The 21,202-nt window shown below is 30.0% G+C and overlaps 1 protein-coding gene across 2 annotated transcripts in view; it reads left to right on the plus strand.

Moving 5' to 3' along the window:
- The first annotated feature begins 10,207 nt into the window (after positions 1 to 10,207).
- Positions 10,208 to 21,202, plus strand: part of LOC141446524 (uncharacterized) — a 140,337-nt gene continuing 129,342 nt past the window's right edge. For both annotated transcript variants that reach the window (XM_074113062.1, XM_074113064.1), the window contains exon 1: positions 10,208 to 10,434. The gene's annotated coding sequence lies outside the window, so the exon portion shown is untranslated. The remainder of the gene's footprint in view (positions 10,435 to 21,202) is intronic.

A 21,202-nucleotide genomic window follows, 5' to 3' on the forward strand; every position in this document is an offset into this window, starting at 1 on the left:
TTCAAAGCAATAAGCTCTAAAAAAAAAATATACTCCAAAAAGATTCTTTAATCAATTCGTATCTCGAAAGTGATCCATAAAATTTTTGGATACTTCCCCACCATTTTTGTGAAAAGTATATTTCCCAGAAAATAATACACAATGGGTATTTTCTTTCGAGAATCTCTAAATGAAAAATTCGCAACGATTTCCGAAAAACACAAAAAAAAGAGTTGTATATAATTCTTTAAAATGTGAAAATAGTAGTAAAGAAAACGAATTCCTTTAAAGTTTCTTAACTGATGGTAATGTGAGCTTTAAGAAAAAGAAAATATCTATGGCAGGATATAAAATTGTATCGCATAATGTAGGAACTAGTTCCGCTCTGTAATGCAAGCTTTCTATATCGTATGTATTTTTAGTATCAAGTAACAAAAACACATTCTTTTGGTTTCTTTTAATCCTTTCATAAATTAAAAGAAGTATTTTTTTTTAAAAGGTTTTATTTTATTTTCATTTAAGTCTTAGTAATGATATTTACTTTGGACATAACTCCATTTTTTTTTTAACACAATGTGTATCATTTTTTTTTTTATAACTTTAAATTTGTACCAAAAAGATTTGACTACAATATGTAACAATTCAATAGAAAGAAATGAATCTCCCAGAAATAGAAATAAAAGAGAAGAGAAGTCGCAGCCTCCCTAGAATCACATTAAAACCAATATTCTTCAAGCAAAAGACTCAAATCCATATGTTAGGCCTTATATACTTTTGGCTACTATCTAGAACAGTAATTCAATCAATCAATCAATCATTTTATTTGCACAAAAGAATACATCTTTATGGCATGGAGTTGAGGTCACAATATTTACAAAAAATAAAACAGAAATCAATATCCATCTATGTATAGGTTAACTCAAAAAATAAAAACCAAAAAAGGGTTTAAATTAAAATTACAACATAAATATGTAAATAAATAAAAAATTGAAATTATATAACCTTAAATTAAAATTTCTACTATAAAAAATTCAAAATCTAAGAAACAGAAAAAAAAAACATTCATCTTTTAATTAGGCCGAATAGTTTAAATATAATTTTCTTTCTTTTAAACATATGATGCTATACAAAAAAATATGTTCAAGTTTAATTACATTATCAATGTTTAACAGATTTTCGAAACATTCAACTGGGGCATTTAACCTTAAAACATATTGAACCAAATATTTGTCTCTTTGAGCGGAGAATTTTGGGCATTCAAAAAGAAAATGAAACAAATCATCAGCAACTTTTAGCAAACAGAGCAAGCAAATATTTGTAGGGTTAAATTCGTATCTTTCTTTATTAAATAAAATTCTACCTAATTTTTTACCCATTAGACGCATTTGTGCGATTAATCTTATTTTTTCTATATTTGAATTCAATAAGAGGTAATTTTCTGTAGAGCCAAACGAACAAATATTTCTAAAAAATACACTGAAGGAAGAATTGTTTACAAAATCAATATCTTTACTAAAAAAGTGGTTATCGAATGCTTGAATTATGTCGTTTACATGGTGAGAAAAGTACGAGACATCGCTATTTAATAATAAATGGTCAAAACTGATCGTGGAAAGGGCGGACTTCAAGACTGAGAACCAATTAAATGGCAGGACGAAATTTTTTTCAATTTGCATTAATCTCAGTAAACATTTTGCTGGTAGCCTATCATCCGCCATATTCAGAAGGGTGCCATACCAACTTAGCATACGTTTGACGACTTTAAGCTTTATATGTCTCCGACCTATTTCCAGTCTGATGAACGCACTTGGGGTTTGTGGAGGTAGTCTCAAAACTGCTTTAAAAAAAGCCATCTGCGCACGCTCCAAATCGTCGGAGTATGGGAAGCCCCAAATTTCCGAACAATTTAGCAACACACTCTCTGCCATTGACTCGTAAAGAAGGCATTTAGCCTCCCAGCTTTCAGAATGCGTTTTCTTCAGGAGATCCAAAACAGAAGAATTGGCGGCCTTAAATTTAGTGAGGTGATATTTGGCAGCAGTGTTAAATTTGCCCGAAGAAGAGAAAGGGACACCCAAATACGTGTAATTGCCTTTTACTTCGACTTTACTATTGTTGAATAGGAAATCTTTCATCTTTGGAAGACGGCCTCCTTTATGGAACATAACAATCACTGTTTTACTGGTGTTCACTACCAATGAATTAATTTCACAATACTCCTTAAGAATATTTAAATTTTGTTGGGTTTCCCTCCAGGTAGTAGACAGAAGAACGGTATCGTCAGCATACAGGATACACTGGAGATCTGTAGTGGGATTAACGTTGATACCTTTAGCCCCACGGGAAATAAAAAAATCAACAAAATCAGAAGTAAATAGCGAGAAAAGTAACGGACTCAGAATCTCCCCTTGTAGAACCCCTTCCCTAATCGGAATTTCACAGGACTGTTCATTTCCTTGACAGACCACCATTGATGATAAGTCATACATCTTGATAATAAGTCGCAACATTTTACCGCAAATACCGAGCGAATACAATTTGTGCCATAACTTCTCGTGTACAACCGAGTCAAAAGCTCTCTTCAAATCCACAAAGCAAGCGAAACACTTACTCTTTTTTTTCCGCAGTTGCAAATTAATTATCGAAGAAAGTATAAATATCGCATCTCGACAGCCGCGTCCTCTACGAAAACCCAATAGAAAGAAATGTATCTCCCAGAAATAGAAATAAAAGAGAAGAGAAGTCGCAGCCTCCCTAGAATCACATTAAAACCAATATTCTTCAAGCAAAAGACTCAAATCCATATGTTAGGCCTTATATACTTTTGGCTACTATCTAGAACAGTAATTCTCAATCACTGAATTGCGTGCCGTGAAAGTTTTGAAGTGTGCCGCCTAAATTTTAGAAATGCATTCAATAAAAAATTGTGTATTAAATGTAGAAGACGACATGAGAGTACCATTATCATCTATACGACCAAATATAAACTGTAATTATCAAAAAACATCAAGCTCAAATTTCTCATTAAAAGTATTCTTATTACTAACTTGTAATTAATCCCTTAATAAACATATTCTGTTGTTTTTTGTAGTAAAATATTATTTTATATTGAAAATAAACAATCTATTTGCGAGTCCTGCGAAGCTAATATGTATTGTGGTACTGGGTTCGATTCCCGGACTAGAGGCCTTGGATTTTATTTAATGGTTAATAAAAGAAATTTATAGTAAAAGTATGTTTGCTAGTCGCCTCCGTCCAAGACATCTAATTGGTAGTTTGGACGTTAAGCCCCGAAAAGAAGAAGAAGAATAAACTGTTTTACACAGTGTGGGATAAGTAAAATACTTTTAAACTTTTCTTATTGTTAGTGTACCGTCAAATTTTGAAATTGTTAAGTGTGCCGCCGCGACAAAAAAAAAAAAAAAAAAAACGGTTGGGAATCACTGGTCTAGAACATTATTAATAAAACTCGTAAAAGCCTGCAGCCCAATCTTATCTTACTACTTAAATTAGTACTTATACCGAACCTATTCAATTTTTTATTGGGCAAATTCAACTCAAAAAACTCCAATAACTCGAGAGACCCTGTGCTGAGTGTGCGAGGAGACAAATATGTATCGGTCACATTTATCCTATTTACGTAGTAAAAATTTTTAGTTTGCGACAAAAAAAAGAATCTTAGTCAATTGCAAATCAAAAACGATAAACACGTTCTGATAGGTAACCGTAGACTTCGTCAAAGTAGATGGTTCTGAAGAAACCAACTTAAGGTGAGTCACGCTTCCAGATTAACCGAATTTCCGTATTTTTAAATATCGAATCCTATTATCAATTTTAATGTTCTAGCCTTGATTTAGTAGATGGTGGAACACTAATTTATTTGCTGACATTTTGGAACTTTAATGTAGTCACCCTAGTAAATACTTCAAAGTGACAATTGTTTTTTAGCACAGTTTTTTTTAGGAAGATTGAAAAATGGTTGATCCCTTTTTTTGGTAAAATTGAAAAAAAAAAGAGAATAAACAGTCGAATATAAAACATCTCTTACGGCTTACCCTAATTCTAGACTCCGTCTTTTTGTCTGAAGTATTTTGTTCACAAACTCACGTACAATATATGCACACTACAAACTGTTTTTTATTTTTTATTTAGAGGGCGTTGGCAGATGAATTTTCGCTTGAAATTTAATTTCGAAAAGTTGATTCAGTCGCAATACTTTTTATTTTATTTAATCTCCCTTTTATTAGCAATAAGAGATTGTAAAAGTTATTAATTTTTTTTTTTATATAAAATAATAAATATCGAACCATAGTTTTAGTCGAATGGTGAACAAGAGTTTTGTACGAATCGCCGCCCAGCTGTAGAGTGATGTGGTCGACCTTGAATATGTTTCCCTTTCTTGTACATTACAGCCAACGCACCCATTAGTACAGTATCTCTTACTCTGACATGCTTAGCACTAAGTTGAACATATTGTGCCTTTTCTTCTCACAATATATCTTATTATCATAATATATTTTATTGCGGTTATTGACATAACATTTTACAATCATATTTCTTTTTTTTAAATATACCAATGACCGCTGTTTTTATGATGTAGGCCGTTTAATAATGAATTACGATTAAAATTGTGTTACATTTTTTGTAAATTATTACAACATACAGGCAAAAAACAAAATCCAGATAACTTTATACTATTAATAAAATTTTGAAAATCAACATTTGGTAATTTATTGGAAATTTACTAAATTGGAAAATTCATAGATAGCAGCACTTTGTTACAATTTAACTCATTAAAAATACAATTTAATCATATGACAATTAATTAGTGAACTAAATTTCAAATTTAATCGTTTATCAAATTAAAAAAAAATTGTGATTAAATCTGAGAATTTAATTGAACTTTAATTTTAATCACTCGCTGTATGACCTTTCAACTTACGGTTCGACTTCCGTTTCAACTTTCATTTAGATATTTTAAGGTTTTACTGCCTCCTAAATATTTAATTATTAAATTTCAAACTTCTAAGAAGAAAGAGAATCAATACACTGGAATTGCAGTTTTAAAAGGAAGGCTTTTTTCTGTAATTCACTGTGAATTTGACAAAGAGATTCATTTGAAACTGATCTAATGGCGGTGTACTTAAGCTTAAATGTCAGTTTGGCTCGTAATTTTGTCTTAATTAATAGTTTAGTTCAAATGGAATGTGTCGCATTCTATCAGTATTATTTATTAATTTGATCTCTTCTTTTTGTTTTTTATTACGCAATTCTAAGTTACAAGAAAATTCAATTATATTTGTAAATTACGGTAAGAAAAAGTCATGTGAGTGTACACACGAGATTCTTTTCTTGGGAAAGTAAAGTGAAACTGTCCAATATTGGCGAAAACTATTCGAAAACTAATGAAACATTTCTATAGCATTCATTTTCAATATCTACGTTAGATTAATATTATACCTAAAATAAAAAAAAAAGGTAATAAAATACAAGTAAAAACAATGAAAGATTTAGAAAATTAAGTGAAAGATAATAAAGCATCATTCTTAAGTACCAGCTTTGACCAGCCATGACTTGTTCTCATTGGAAGGGGCGTGATAACCATAGACGTGGGCGTGACTACACTAGAGGTGGGCATGACACGCCCACCATACTACACTGTGATTGGCCACTACTTTAAACTTAATAATTTCAATGAAATAATTAATTTTAATTTTTTTTTCCAACATTTCTCCCATAGGTATTTGATAAACTTTTGATTTAAACAAGAAAAAAAAATCCCTTTAAAAATACGATAAATAATATTTCTTATGGAATAATACCTCATGTTTTACCCATTTATCGTTAACAGAAACAAAAAAGTTGAGAATTTGTATTGTTTAATCGTGAAATAGATAAAAGAGGAATGGGAATGTTGTAGCCTTGTATGCCGCCATTAAATAGGCGGTAAGCTTACTTTACACTCTATCCGGTGGAGAACTCTAGCGTCAATTTCTGTAAACATGAATGCAGTTTCTATTTAACCATATTGACGACTCACTAAACTTATATAGGACTATCTCACACACATTTAACCATGCTGGTAACTCACTAGACTTACACAGGACCATCTTATACTAATATTTAAACATGTTGACGATTCAGAAGACTTAAATAGGACTATTTTACACTCATTCATAATCCAGCATGTTTACGACTCACTAGATCTAAATAAGTTCACCTTACGCCCACATTTAATCATGTTGACGACTCACTAGACTTATATAGGACTATCTTACACTCATATTTAACCATGCTGGCAATCCACTAGACTTATACAGGACCATCCTACTCTCATATTTAACTTATTCTTTACAACATTACATGTAACATATTTATGTATTAGTCTATTTATTTTGTCGATCTATCTACTGCATATCTCCAATTGTAGTACGTTCCTGGACCAGAAAAATCCCACGTAAGGCTACATTACTCAGTTAATCAGTGAAGGTTTTTCCTCTCCTTTTCCCCCTGCATTCCAATCTTCCTCACCTAACTTTTCTCTTACTTCACTTAGTTAAGAAGGTTGAAATGTATTATACATTTATACTTCTATATTTATTTTGTGTATATATTTATTCAATTCAATGAAGTATTAACATTGAACCTATCTTGGATTGACTTGCCATTTATAAAGTAGGCGGATACTACTTTAATGAAACCTTCTTTTACATCTTTTTTGAACCGACTTGGCTATTCAATGCGGATAGAGAGGATGTGTTTTATTTCTCATTTATCCGGTGTTTTCCATGAGCTGGTAACACTTTGTGCATATGTGCAACCTATCATGCAACGATTACTATTACGATTCGAGAACTAAAATTTCTTTAGATTTAAGAATTGGTAGAAGTCAAATTTGATTTTTCTTTTTTTTTAAAAAAAAAAACCTTAGTTTTCCCAAAGTCGAAGCACTTTTTGTCAGTAGTTGCATGCCCTGATAAAAGATTTTTTTCACTTCCTCTTAATAGTTAAAAAAAGTAATGCGATCACGTCAAATTTTCGTCAAGATGTCACCGGAAGTATCCGTTCTAAGGTCCCCCTTAATATGAAATTTGAACTTCCTGTGGTTTTTTGTTTTTGTTTTTGTGTTAAAGTAGACGCAAAGGAAGTTTGAAAAAAAGCACTTTTTTCTGCAACCATGTAGGAATGTTCTCATTATTCAATTAAAATCAGCTGTGTAATGCCCAACTTTACCTCACTAGTGGGGAAAAATTCCCATTAGTGTCACTTTCCTCACTAGTGAGTGAAAAAATTTTATTGTGCTTCCTTGATATAAGAAGTTTTGTTATTAAATATTTACTGTAAAACTTTAATAAGCTTATTTAACGTAACTAAATAATTAAAAAACGAATATTAAAAAATAGAATAAAAATTGAAAGGAATATAGAAATAAAAATAATACTTTAATAAATAATTAGATATTTTTAATTATAACAGTTAAAAAGGTTATAGTGTTACCTTATAGAAATTTAAAATGGATTCTAGTGATTCCTGTTTAGTTTTTTTTTTTTTAGTTAATAACCCTAATGGTTGCAGAAAAAATATAATATTTAACTCGAGTGTAAAGTATTTTCCTCACACTCGGCAATTTGCACTTGCACTCGCCTCGCTTCGCTCGCTCGTGCTTGCAAACCCTGCCACGTGTGAGGAAAAGTACTACTTTCCACACTTGTTAAATAAATAACTATTTCTTTGACTCACGGACCTTAAAACGAATATTTCCGGTGAAATTTCAAAATCGTACATCCGCACGATTGCAATACCTCTCAATAATATAGTAAGAGGAAGTAAAAATTACATTTTCTGTCGTAAGTCAAAAGTAACTAATTAGTTAACTTTTTTTTTTTTTTTTTTGTAATTTTATTGAAATTTTTCTTTAAATACAAAATATATAATCAATCTATATATAAATAAATAAATAAGTAATATTAGGCAACAAATACATACTGATAGAAGTTACCTATCTATACACGATCAACTCTCTCAGCCGGCTTCATGTATATATTCCAGAGAAGGTAGTAAACATATATTTGGCAGAACTCTCAACTTTCAAACAGTTAATACTCGTACAAATTGCCCATTAAAATGCGTTTAGCCTAGTCCAAAAAAAATCGTTCACCACTGCTTTGCTTTCGCTATAATCGAGGGCACAAACACCAAGTTAACAAACACACGATACCATAGAACATCTTAATCGTCGCTGCGCTTTTACCACAGGGGGGATGTAGAACACTTTTTAGACATTAAACGTTTTATTACCCATGAAAGTTGCCAAGGTGTTGAAATACTTTATTTTTCAAGTTGTTCTAATCAAGTTCATTTAGGAAATTCGAATATTGAGTTCGATTTAAAGTAAGAATCGGAGAATATTTTTATATTGAGGTTAGGTTAGGTTAGCATTTATAGGATCTTCTTACAAGGAATAATTAACATTGAGTATTCACAGAATGACGAGACTATCGGTAGCCTAGGCTACAGTGTTTCTACTCCTTAATTTCTTAATTATAAAGATCTATTTCTGCTGGCTTAAAAAAAAAAAGTAAAGTAGTAAAGTAATCGCCTACTTTTTTAGGCGGGGCTTAACGTCCAACTACCAATTAGGTGGTCGTGGACGGAGGCGACTAGCAAACATACTTTACTGTAAAAATTTCTTTTATTAACCAACTAAATAAAAATCCAAGGCCTAAAGGCCGGGAATTGAACCCACTAAACCAACAATACATCTGCAGGCTTTAAGGTATCTGGAATTTCCCTACAGAGTCTAGGCCAGTGATGGCGAACCTATGACCCGCGGGTCAGACACTGACCCACAATTGCTAGACAACCATTTGTTTGTTTACGCAAATTGATTTAGATTTTCTAATTGTTGAGGATAATTTATATTCTATCTGTATTTTTTTCAATCACCCATTGACACAAAAGCAATTTAAATGCTATCTATAACCTTTAGTTTGATCATTACAGTTCTAAAACTGTAAAATGACGACAAATGCTTTTGTAGTATTTGAAATAAAGCAAAAGTGTTTACAAAATATCAAATAAAATGTATAATTTTACTCATATTTTGTTTGTTACAAAAAAAAATCGACAACCCAAAGCAAATAACCATATTTAGATTTTTCTTCAGATAAAATACTCACTTTTGTAAGGTTTTGTTCAGTTATGTTTGTAAAAAGAAACTTCCATAGCCACTTGTTTCGTCCCGTTTTACCACGTTAAGCCAACTGAATTTTAAAGATGTTTAGTTTTGAAAATAATCAGTTTAAAATTTTTAAACTTAACTCTTGTGCAAATGGGTATTAGTGACCCAAGAGCTAGTACTAAAAAACAAAAAAATGAACATAATTTGAACCACGTCTCAAAAAGGTTCGCCATCCTTGATCCAGGCGGTTAAGATGGATTTATACTCGGCCACTTCCAACTTTTTAATTTGGGGCTTATTCCGGGAGGTCTTTACAACAAGAGGAGCGTTGGACACCAGAACATCATGGACTTCTCCCTCTACCTAGAATTAATCTTAAGAGCTTGGTTCTCCTTTTTGATTTCAAAGAATCATCCTTAGAACATTAGGAGAACGTTAGGAGCCTTAAAGTGATGATTGTAAAGCCCTTGAACGCTTCAGCCTGGGTAGTTATCAGGTGTTTGAATTGGAAATGGGAACCCTACCATGGAAATCTCTTGGAGATGCTTTCTTGAAAGTATTTAGGGGTAGAGTTGGCTCCCATTTCTTGGAAAGTCCTGTGGGAATGAATGGGCGTCCTTCTGAAATGCCATTTATTTTACTACCAGTGTAAAGTTCAGATTAACAAATTGTATTTATTTAGTAAGAATTAAGTAAGCTAAGGAATTTCAAAATTTGAAGTAAATTTAGCTCTACAATAAACTTCACAAACTTTTTTATAATACCCTGAAGAAGGTAGTAAAAATTACCGAAACGTTGGTATAAAGCAAAAAAGTTGTTTTTATTTAAGACCGCACCTCAATCTTCAAGTGAATGTTATAAAAATATATATTAATCAAAAAATATATATTTTGAAAGTAATATAGTAGAAACGTAAATCATGAAAAATTGAACCGTTACAATCTTATTGTAATGAAAACGAACTCAAACGATTCTTAACGAAACTAGCCGAAGAAGCAGAAAGGTGGATCTATTGGAATGTCTCCCGCCTTATGAACAGTTCACTGTTCTTCATTCAATTCAGTATCCGTTTCGCTTCATTGGCGGCACAGTACAGGTTTCGTGAAGTAATTTTAGCAGATCTTAAACGCTCTTTTTGTTTTAAAAAAAGGAATTAGTCTAATTTTTTGGCCATGTTTGTGATCATATAATTTTTTTTTGACGAACCACAGTGTGCTCCTCATAGGATTTAGTGCAGTCAAGATTTGTAAACCACAAGACCATGAGTGTTTAAGGTATTTTTTTACTTTAAAAATGAGGTTTTTTTTATTTTTTACATTATTTTCTGGTTTATTACTTGCAACGAGTTCACAACGTATAGCTTAATTAAGCCTACTAATTGATGGAATTAAGAGACGTTAAGGTTATGAAGGTTTTTAGACTGTCTTTTGGTATTTTTTTTGTTTTAGCGAACAGCGTTTTATTTTTAAAGTTAGTTTGCACATTGAGAAAGACAATTCGTATAATTCTTGTCATTTTAAAAGTACCAAATTTGGAATTTTCCTAATCTTTTTACATTATTTAGAGGATGCGATTCTATTTCTTTTGCTTTCATGCGAAAAACGAATTATTTGTGGTTCTATCTCGTGTAAGCCGTTACTTTTTTTGATAACATTACTGAATGACATTGCTTGATGGTTGGTTGATAAAGTATCTAAGCAACCAGGGAAGACTTTTTATTATTTTTACAATGGTCTTTTCGTTTTGCAAGTCTTCTTTCTTATTGTGTTATGCTTAAAAACAAATTTTCTTTATAGATTACTTCGTAATGCAAAAAATTAAATAAAATAAGCTCGCATTTTTTTTTTAAAAAAATACTTAGTTTAATACAATAAAACATTCTAGGCTGATGATATATTAATTCTATGTGTCTAATCTCATTTTTATGCTTTCCGTCTTTTGTCATTACAATATTATGATTACAAATTAATTAGTAGTGCAAAAATCGATTGTTTAACGCTCATTTAACTCTCGATTTTCAATAGTTGCATCACTCCAGGGCATTAAATTTTAACGAAAATATTAATAAAATTATGGTTTAAACCAGATTCCCTTTGGACCAAATTATTATTTTCGAAAAAGGGGCCAATTCCTAACAATGGTACCATTCTTCTTGTATAATATTGAAGTTTAATTAAAAAATTATAACAGTTGAGGTTATCTGTACGTATCACTTAATTTTAGATTACCAAAGTGAGTCTTAAAATAATTTGTCAAGTAATCAATTTGGCATGGAATCTAATTGAAATCTAAATTTCGAATCTTAGATCCAGATTGTGGACCAGTAAAATTAAAAACTATGTAAAAAATTAGGTATAAACTTTTTTGTTTTTAATTTCCGAACATAAATACTAGTTTATGAGAGTTTTTAAAAAAGTTAGCGGTTGTAATAATCTACATTATCTTTATAAGTTTAGTTGTTGTTCCTGTCTTTTTTTTTTACTACTTTATTTTTATTTTTACAAGAATCTATTGCGTGGAACGTGTTTAAAACCTGTTTCAAGAACCCTACACATATTTTCCGGTCTAAAATTCTATTATACATCGACTTTTCTTTTTTGTAGTGTTCATCATTTCTTTTTAAAGGAAGTGGAAATCATGCAGATTTTATTAATATTCTAACCACCAGTTAACAGTTTGAACAATTTCGTACAACCAAATGTTGTAAGTGTAACGTTAAGAGCAACATTTAGCTTTGAAGACAATTTACAGCATCTTATGGTATAAACATCAATATGAACCCAATAATAAAACATGGATAAGAAGCAAAAAAAAATCACCCATTGTTTGTAAATCGATCTGGTAGTTGATTGATATTCTAATGAGAAAGGAATTGCGTGTTAAGGAAGGTATCAAAGTTGTTAAAGATTGTACATCTGTCTGTTAGGCCGTGATGGAAACTGATTGGCGATATGAAGCTTGCATTTTAAATTCGATCGGCCACATTCCATATCTGATTATCGTCTTAAAATTAATTGCCATTGTAGACAAAAAGTTAGCTGTAAAAGGGACACAAACAGCAATGTTTTAGACATAATAGTTAACGAGTTATTCGAGGTTTTCAAATTCGTTCAAATTTCAAACCTTTATATCTCTTTTCCTATTTATCAGATTTTAATAATTTCTTTAGCGAATTGTAGACAAAAGATAGCTGTAAAATGGACACAAACACCAATGTTTTAGATATAATAGTTAACGAGTTATTCGAGGTTAAATTTTAGAGATTTTCAAATTCGTTCAAATTTCAAACCTTTATATCTCTTTTCCTATTTATCAGATTTTAATAATTTCTTTAGCGAATTGTAGACAAAAGTTAGCTGTAAAAGGGACACAAACGCCAATGTTTTAGACATAATAGTTAACGAGTTATTCGAGGTTAAATTTTAGAGGTTTTCAAATTCGTTCAAATTTCAAACCTTTATATCTCTTTTCCTATTTATCAGATTTTAATAATTTCTTTAGCGAATTGTAGACAAAAGTTAGCTGTAAAAGGGACACAAACGCCAATGTTTTAGACATAATAGTTAATGAGTTATTCGAGGTTAAATTTTAGAGGTTTTCAAATTCGTTCAAATTTCAAACCTTTATATCTCTTTTCCTATTTTTATCACTTTTAAAATGATTTCTTCAGTACATTCTAAGCACTTTATATTCACTATAATGCCTATTTTTTTTCAGGCGGCAGGCTTTACGTCCAACTACCAAGTTAGGTGTCGTGGACAGAGGCCAAACATACTTTACTATAAATTAACTATAAAATAAAATCCAAGGTCTAAGGCCTGGGAATCGAACCCAGTACTACAATACATGTTAGCTTTATAGGTCTCGCCTCTAACCGCTCGGCTACAGTGGCGCCTAATAATCTCCTTTTGTATTTACTTTAAAGAATTTAATTTTGCGCATAAGTGCACAATAAAGCAGGTAATCTTAGGATGTTCTTCATAAAAGGAAGTAATGTAGTTATAAACCAAATTTTAACCCCAAAAATTTACCGATTTAGTGTGCTCTGAATATGATACAGAATGGATTTAAAATATTTTTTTCCAATCAGCTGTCCTCTCCCACCCTCTCTCTCATCCCCTCTCTATCTATCTATCTCCAGCTATATATAACTTGATGACAACAATTCTGACTATGACGCTGCCAGCTGATAAGTGGTTAAATGACAAATTCAGTTACTTGAGACGCAAATTTTTGAGTGGGCTCTAGTAAAACCAACCTGTTCTGAGAAGGAGAATTAGGTCTGTGATTTCTCTCTAAAGTGCTATTTCCTGCAAATTACCATTGCAATAATCTTGATGAAAATACAATATATCGTTAAAAGCAAACCAGAAATGATAATCTCTTGCATTAACCCATTTTTGCTTTTGATTGAAATTCTTGTCATAAAAATGGATTACTAAGAGGGAGCTTAGAGAGCTTTTCTTTGCTTTCCTTGAAGTAGTTTTATTACTACAATTAAACTAATTGATATTTAGCGAAAATTCGTAATTTTACGGAAACCTTAAGGAATCTGACGTGCGTTCGTTAACGTCAAAAGTTTGGCGTGAATACGTCTTTAAATTTGAATCATATGGTGGCAATCCAGAAAATCTAATGATAACAAAATCGGGGGATACAGTTTGGCATTATAGTTTCGAATCTATCGTCTACATCCAAAATTAAATTAGACCACTGGATAGCTAAAGGATCAAAGAATTCATTACGATAAGCGAGGATTGTGACACATCGCGAGTGGTGGAGGGGGAAGCGCCGCCATTTTGAGATAATTTTGCTGCGTATCGAGATTTGCAATCAGTATAACTTTTGACTCTGAGAAGCTACGATGTTCGTTTAAGTTTTAATCGTCAGCTGTTGTCACGTGTCTATCGATTGTATATAAAACATTAGTGTAAAATAGTGACAGTGAATAAAATAAAGGTATTAGAATAAAAAAATATTATCAAAACTGTATAATGCCCGGCCTTTACGCGTCGAAAAGCCAAAACCAAATACAGAGATCGTATACGGTTGGAAAGGGCTTCTCAAGAACAATCGAATGGTAAAAGTCGCAAAGCCGGTGGTGTCGCCATATATCGCAACATCAATAGCTTCACTGATTGTAATAGAGTTAACATTGACATTTCGGAAATTTAATTTTGGAAATGATAGACGCATAAGCTGGTGATGTCTGTCTAGTAAACGGAAAAGGCTAATGGCATCTTCAAATTCGCACTCGGGAGTGTGTATATCCATCCGGGCACAGCGTTAGCAGAAATTAAACACATTTAAGTTACGATCGTTGTTAAAATATTCCAAAATCATCTCTAAAATTATACCCGATTACGAGCCTGATCTTACAATACCAATTATGATAGTTGGAGACTTTAATGTTGATGTCTCACAAAACCGCTCATTGCCGGACTTCATGCTCGGCGAGTTCAATTTGTCTTATATTGAAACTTCTCCAACAACGTTAGGTAATACCTATATTGATTTAACGTTTACCAGAAATCTCGATGTATCTTGTATGCCATTTGTGTCGTACTTTTCGTATCACAGACCTATAATTAATAAAGTTATATTGTAACACAATAATTATTTGTTTCCTTGATTTCATCCTAAATACATAAATAAAAATATTTTATATAAAAAAATATAATCCGTTACATATTCGTATTCACGTACAAGACAAGGCCGTATCCATGACACAGCCACAGTAGAGCTTTTTTTTAACCCCCCTAAAACAGATGTCTGGAAATAATTGTTTATTTACTTCTCCTAAATTTGATTTCTTACTCCCGCCCAATCATCAGAATTCACTTTCTTTAGCTGAAAATGAAAGTATTATCTTTCCAGATTTATAGGTTATTGTTATTACATGGGATTTTCTTTTTGTTTTTTGTTTTTTTCAATTTGGTGGCGTACTTCCTATTGTGGCCCATTATAAAGTGGTAACCTTCCGCCTTACTAAAATTTTATGTAACTAATTATTTAATGAGTCTTTTGTTTGTAAATCTAAAATTTCTTTCCGAATTTAGACTTTTTATTGCTCTCTTTCGCCCAAAAATACAAATTACATAGAATTCATTTAATTTATGCAAAAGTGTCAGTTACTGCTTTCTAGCCCAGGTCATTTCAATATAGAAATAAGACAGCTTAGATTTCTTCCTTAGAAGATGAAATATTTATGACGTAACCAAAGATATCTAACTAGAACAACCGCTGAATGAGATCCAGGAATTGTTCACACCTTGATGATGAGAGTGAGGGCGGTTTCTCCCAAAATTTCTATTCCCGCAAAAAAAAAAAAAAAGGGTTCGTGTTTTCTATAGTATAAACGGAGGTTAAATGTGCTGAAGAAATCATTTTAAGTGATAAATAGGAAATGAGATATAAAAGTTTGAAATTTGAACGATTTGAAAACGTGCAAATATTCAATCCTAAAAATAATAAACAAAATCTATCGAGTAGTTTTCGAGATATTTGAAGTTAAAGTTTTCACTTTATAGAAGTGGAAACAAACTTTAACCCTAAATATCACGCTTCCTGCTCGATAGATTTTTACTAAAATTTACTCAATTAAAGACAATAGTAGTCTCCATACACAGGTAAAATATAAACAAAATCCATCGAATAGTTTAGGAGATATTAGAAGTTAAAGTTTTCACTTTTTAAAACAGAAACAAACTTTAACACTAAATATCTCGTTTTCTGCTCAATAAATTTTTACTAAAATTTACTCAATTAAAGACAATAGTAGTCTCCATATACAGGTAAAATATAAACAAAATCCATCGAATAGTTTAGGAGATATAAGAAGTTAAAGTTTTCACTTTTTAAAACAGAAACAAACTTTAACACTAAATATCTCGTTTTCTGCTCAATAGATTTTTACTAAAATTTACTCAATTAAAGACAATAGTAGTCTCCATACACAGGTAAAATATAAACAAAATCCATCGAATAGTTTAGGAGATATAAGAAGTTAAAGTTTTCAATTTTTAAAACAGAAACAAACTTTAACACTAAATATCTCGTTTTCTGCTCAATAGATTTTTACTAAAATTTACTCAATTAAAGACAATAGTAGTCTCCATATACAGGTAAAATATAAACAAAATCCATCGAATAGTTTAGGAGATATAAGAAGTTAAAGTTTTCACTTTTTAAAACAGAAACAAACTTTAACACTAAATATCTCGTTTTCTGCTCAATAGATTTTTACTACAATTTACTCAATTAAAGACAATAGTAGTCTCCATACACAGGTAAAATATAAACAAAATCCATCGAGTAGTTTTGGAGATATTAGAAGTTAAAGTTTTCACTTTTTAAAACAGAAACAAACTTTAACACTAAATATCTCGTTTTCTGCTCAATAGATTTTTACTAAAATTTACTCAATTAAAGACAATAGTAGTCTCCATACACAGGTAAAATATAAACAAAATCCATCGAGTAGTTTTGGAGATATTAGAAGTTAAAGTTTTCACTTTTTAAAACAGAAACAAACTTTAACACTAAATATCTCGTTTTCTGCTCAATAGATTTTTACTAAAATTTACTCAATTAAAGACAATAGTAGTCTCCATACACAGGTAAAATATAAACAAAATCCATCGAGTAGTTTTGGAGATATTAGAAGTTAAAGTTTTCACTTTTTAAAACAGAAACAAACTTTAACACTAAATATCTCGTTTTCTGCTCAATAGATTTTTACTAAAATTTACTCAATTAAAGACAATAGTAGTCTCCATACACAGGTAAAATATAAACAAAATCCATCGAGTAGTTTTGGAGATATTAGAAGTTAAAGTTTTCACTTTTTAAAACAGAAACAAACTTTAACACTAAATATCTCGTTTTCTGCTCAATAGATTTTTACTAAAATTTACTCAATTAAAGACAATAGTAGTCTCCATACACAGGTAAAATATAAACAAAATCCATCGAGTAGTTTTGGAGATATTAGAAGTTAAAGTTTTCACTTTTTAAAACAGAAACAAACTTTAACACTAAATATCTCGTTTTCTGCTCAATAGATTTTTACTAAAATTTACTCAATTAAAGACAATAGTAGTCTCCGTACACAGGTAAAATATAAACAAAATCCATCGAGTAGTTTAGGAGATATTAGAAGTTAAAGTTTTCACTTTTTAAAACAGAAACAAACTTTAACACTAAATATCTCGTTTTCTGCTCAATAGATTTTTACTAAAATTTACTCAATTAAAGACAATAGTAGTCTCCATACACAGGTAAAATATAAACAAAATCCATCGAGTAGTTTTGGAGATATTAGAAGTTAAAGTTTTCACTTTTTAAAACAGAAACAAACTTTAACACTAAATATCTCGTTTTCTGCTCAATAGATTTTTACTAAAATTTACTCAATTAAAGACAATAGTAGTCTCCATACACAGGTAAAATATAAACAAAATCCATCGAGTAGTTTTGGAGATATTAGAAGTTAAAGTTTTCACTTTTTAAAACAGAAACAAACTTTAACACTAAATATCTCGTTTTCTGCTCAATAGATTTTTACTAAAATTTACTCAATTAAAGACAATAGTAGTCTCCATACACAGGTAAAATATAAACAAAATCCATCGAGTAGTTTTGGAGATATTAGAAGTTAAAGTTTTCACTTTTTAAAACAGAAACAAACTTTAACACTAAATATCTCGTTTTCTGCTCAATAGATTTTTACTAAAATTTACTCAATTAAAGACAATAGTAGTCTCCGTACACAGGTAAAATATAAACAAAATCCATCGAGTAGTTTAGGAGATATTAGAAGTTAAAGTTTTCACTTTTTAAAACAGAAACAAACTTTAACACTAAATATCTCGTTTTCTGCTCAATAGATTTTTACTAAAATTTACTCAATTAAAGACAATAGTAGTCTCCATACACAGGTAAAATATAAACAAAATCCATCGAGTAGTTTTGGAGATATTAGAAGTTAAAGTTTTCACTTTTTAAAACAGAAACAAACTTTAACACTAAATATCTCGTTTTCTGCTCAATAGATTTTTACTAAAATTTACTCAATTAAAGACAATAGTAGTCTCCGTACACAGGTAAAATATAAACAAAATCCATCGAGTAGTTTAGGAGATATTAGAAGTTAAAGTTTTCACTTTTTAAAACAGAAACAAACTTTAACACTAAATATCTCGTTTTCTGCTCAATAGATTTTTACTAAAATTTACTCAATTAAAGACAATAGTAGTCTCCATACACAGGTAAAATATAAACAAAATCCATCGAATAGTTTAGGAGATATAAGTAGTTAAAGTTTTCACTATTTAAAACAGAAACAAAATTTAACACTAAATATCTCGTTTTCTGCTCAATAAATTTTTACTAAAATTTACTCAATTAAAGACAATAGTAGTCTCCATACACAGGTAAAATATAAACATAATCCATCGAGTAGTTTTGGAGATATTAGAAGTTAAAGTTTTCATTTTTTAAAACAGAAACAAACTTTAACACTAAATATCTCGTTTTCTGCTCAATAGATTTTTACTAAAATTTACTCAATTAAAGACAATAGTAGTCTCCATATACAGGTAAAATATAAACATAATCCATCGAGTAGTTTTGGAGATATTAGAAGTTAAAGTTTTCTCTTTTTAAAACAGAAACAAACTTTAACACTAAATATCTCGTTTTCTGCTCAATAGATTTTTACTAAAATTTACTCAATTAAAGACAATAGTAGTCTCCGTACACAGGTAAAATATAAACAAAATCCATCGAGTAGTTTAGGAGATATTAGAAGTTAAAGTTTTCACTTTTTAAAACAGAAACAAACTTTAACACTAAATATCTCGTTTTCTGCTCAATAGATTTTTACTAAAATTTACTCAATTAAAGACAATAGTAGTCTCCATATACAGGTAAAATATAAACAAAATCCATCGAGTAGTTTAGGAGATATTAGAAGTTAAAGTTTTCATTTTTTAAAACAGAAACAAACTTTAACACTAAATATCTCGTTTTCTGCTCAATAGATTTATACTAAAATTTACTCAATTAAAGACAATAGTAGTCTCCATATACAGGTAAAATATAAACAAAATCCATCGAGTAATTTTGGAGATATTAGAAGTTAAAGTTTTCTCTTTTTAAAACAGAAACAAACTTTAACACTAAATATCTCGTTTCCTGCTAGACAGATTTTTACTAAAATTTACTCAATTAAAGACAATAGTAGTCTCCATATACAGGTAAAATATAAACATAATCCATCGAGTAGTTTTGGAGATATTAGAAGTTAAAGTTTTTATTTTTTAAAACAGAAACAAACTTTAACACTAAATATCTCGTTTTCTGCTCAATAGATTTTTACTAAAATTTACTCAATTAAAGACAATAGTAGTCTCCATATACAGGTAAAATATAAACATAATCCATCGAGTAGTTTTGGAGATATTAGAAGTTAAAGTTTTCTCTTTTTAAAACAGAAACAAACTTTAACACTAAATATCTCGTTTTCTGCTCAATAGATTTTTACTAAAATTTACTCAATTAAAGACAATAGTAGTCTCCGTACACAGGTAAAATATAAACAAAATCCATCGAGTAGTTTAGGAGATATTAGAAGTTAAAGTTTTCACTTTTTAAAACAGAAACAAACTTTAACACTAAATATCTCGTTTTCTGCTCAATAGATTTTTACTAAAATTTACTCAATTAAAGACAATAGTAGTCTCCATATACAGGTAAAATATAAACAAAATCCATCGAGTAGTTTAGGAGATATTAGAAGTTAAAGTTTTCATTTTTTAAAACAGAAACAAACTTTAACACTAAATATCTCGTTTTCTGCTCAATAGATTTTTACTAAAATTTACTCAATTAAAGACAATAGTAGTCTCCATACACAGGTAAAATATAAACAAAATCCATCGAATAGTTTTGGAGATATAAGAAGTTAAAGTTTTCATTTTTTAAAACAGAAACAAACTTTAACAATAAATATCTCGTTTTCTGCTCAATAGATTTTTACTAAAATTTACTTAATTAAAGACAATAGTAGTCTCCATATACAGGTAAAATATAAACAAAATCCATCGAATAGTTTAGGAGATATAAGAAGTTAAAGTTTTCATTTTTTAAAACAGAAACAAACTTTAACACTAAATATCTCGTTTTCTGCTCAAAAGATTTTTACTAAAATTTACTCAATTAAAGACAATAGTAGTCTCCATATACAGGTAAAATATAAACAAAATCCATCGAATAGTTTAGGAGATATTAGAAGTTAAAGTTTTCATTTTTTAAAACAGAAACAAACTTTAACACTAAATATTTCGTTTTCTGCTCAATAGATTTTTACTAAAATTTACTCAATTAAAGACAATAGAAGTCTCCATACACAGGTAAAATATAAACAAAATCCATCGAGTAGTTTTGGAGATATTAGAAGTTAAAGTTTTCATTTTTTAAAACAGAAACAAACTTTAACACTAAATATCTCGTTTTCTGCTCAATAGATTTTTACTAAAATTTTTTTAATTATAGATAATAGTAGTCTTCATATACAGGTAAAATATAAACCAAATCTATCGTGTAGTTTTGAGATATTTGAAGTTAAAATTTTCACTTTTTAGAACAGAAACAAACTAACACTAAATATCTCGTTTTCTGCTCGATAGATTTTTACTACATCTCTAAACTTTAACCTGGAATAACTAGTTAACTATTATGTCACAAACATTGCGGGTTTTGCTCTTTTTACATCTTTCTTTTGACTACAATTCGGTAAAGAAATCATTAAAATCTGATAATTACGAAAAGAGATATAAACGTTTGAAATTTGAACGAATACGAATCGGATTTGAAAACGTGCAAAAATTCAGTCTTGAATATCTCACAAAGTATTTTCACTTGAACACTGCATCTTACTCTGTTTATACAACTATCTTTTCTCTTCATTTTAGTAAAGAAAGCATTGAAATGTGATAAATAGGAAAAGAGATATGAAGGTTTAAAATTTGTACGTATTTG

Source organism: Rhodnius prolixus, unplaced genomic scaffold (assembly GCF_049639745.1).
Source record: "Rhodnius prolixus isolate KJV_2025 unplaced genomic scaffold, Rpr scaffold_7, whole genome shotgun sequence".
Lineage (NCBI taxonomy): Eukaryota > Metazoa > Arthropoda > Insecta > Hemiptera > Reduviidae > Rhodnius > Rhodnius prolixus.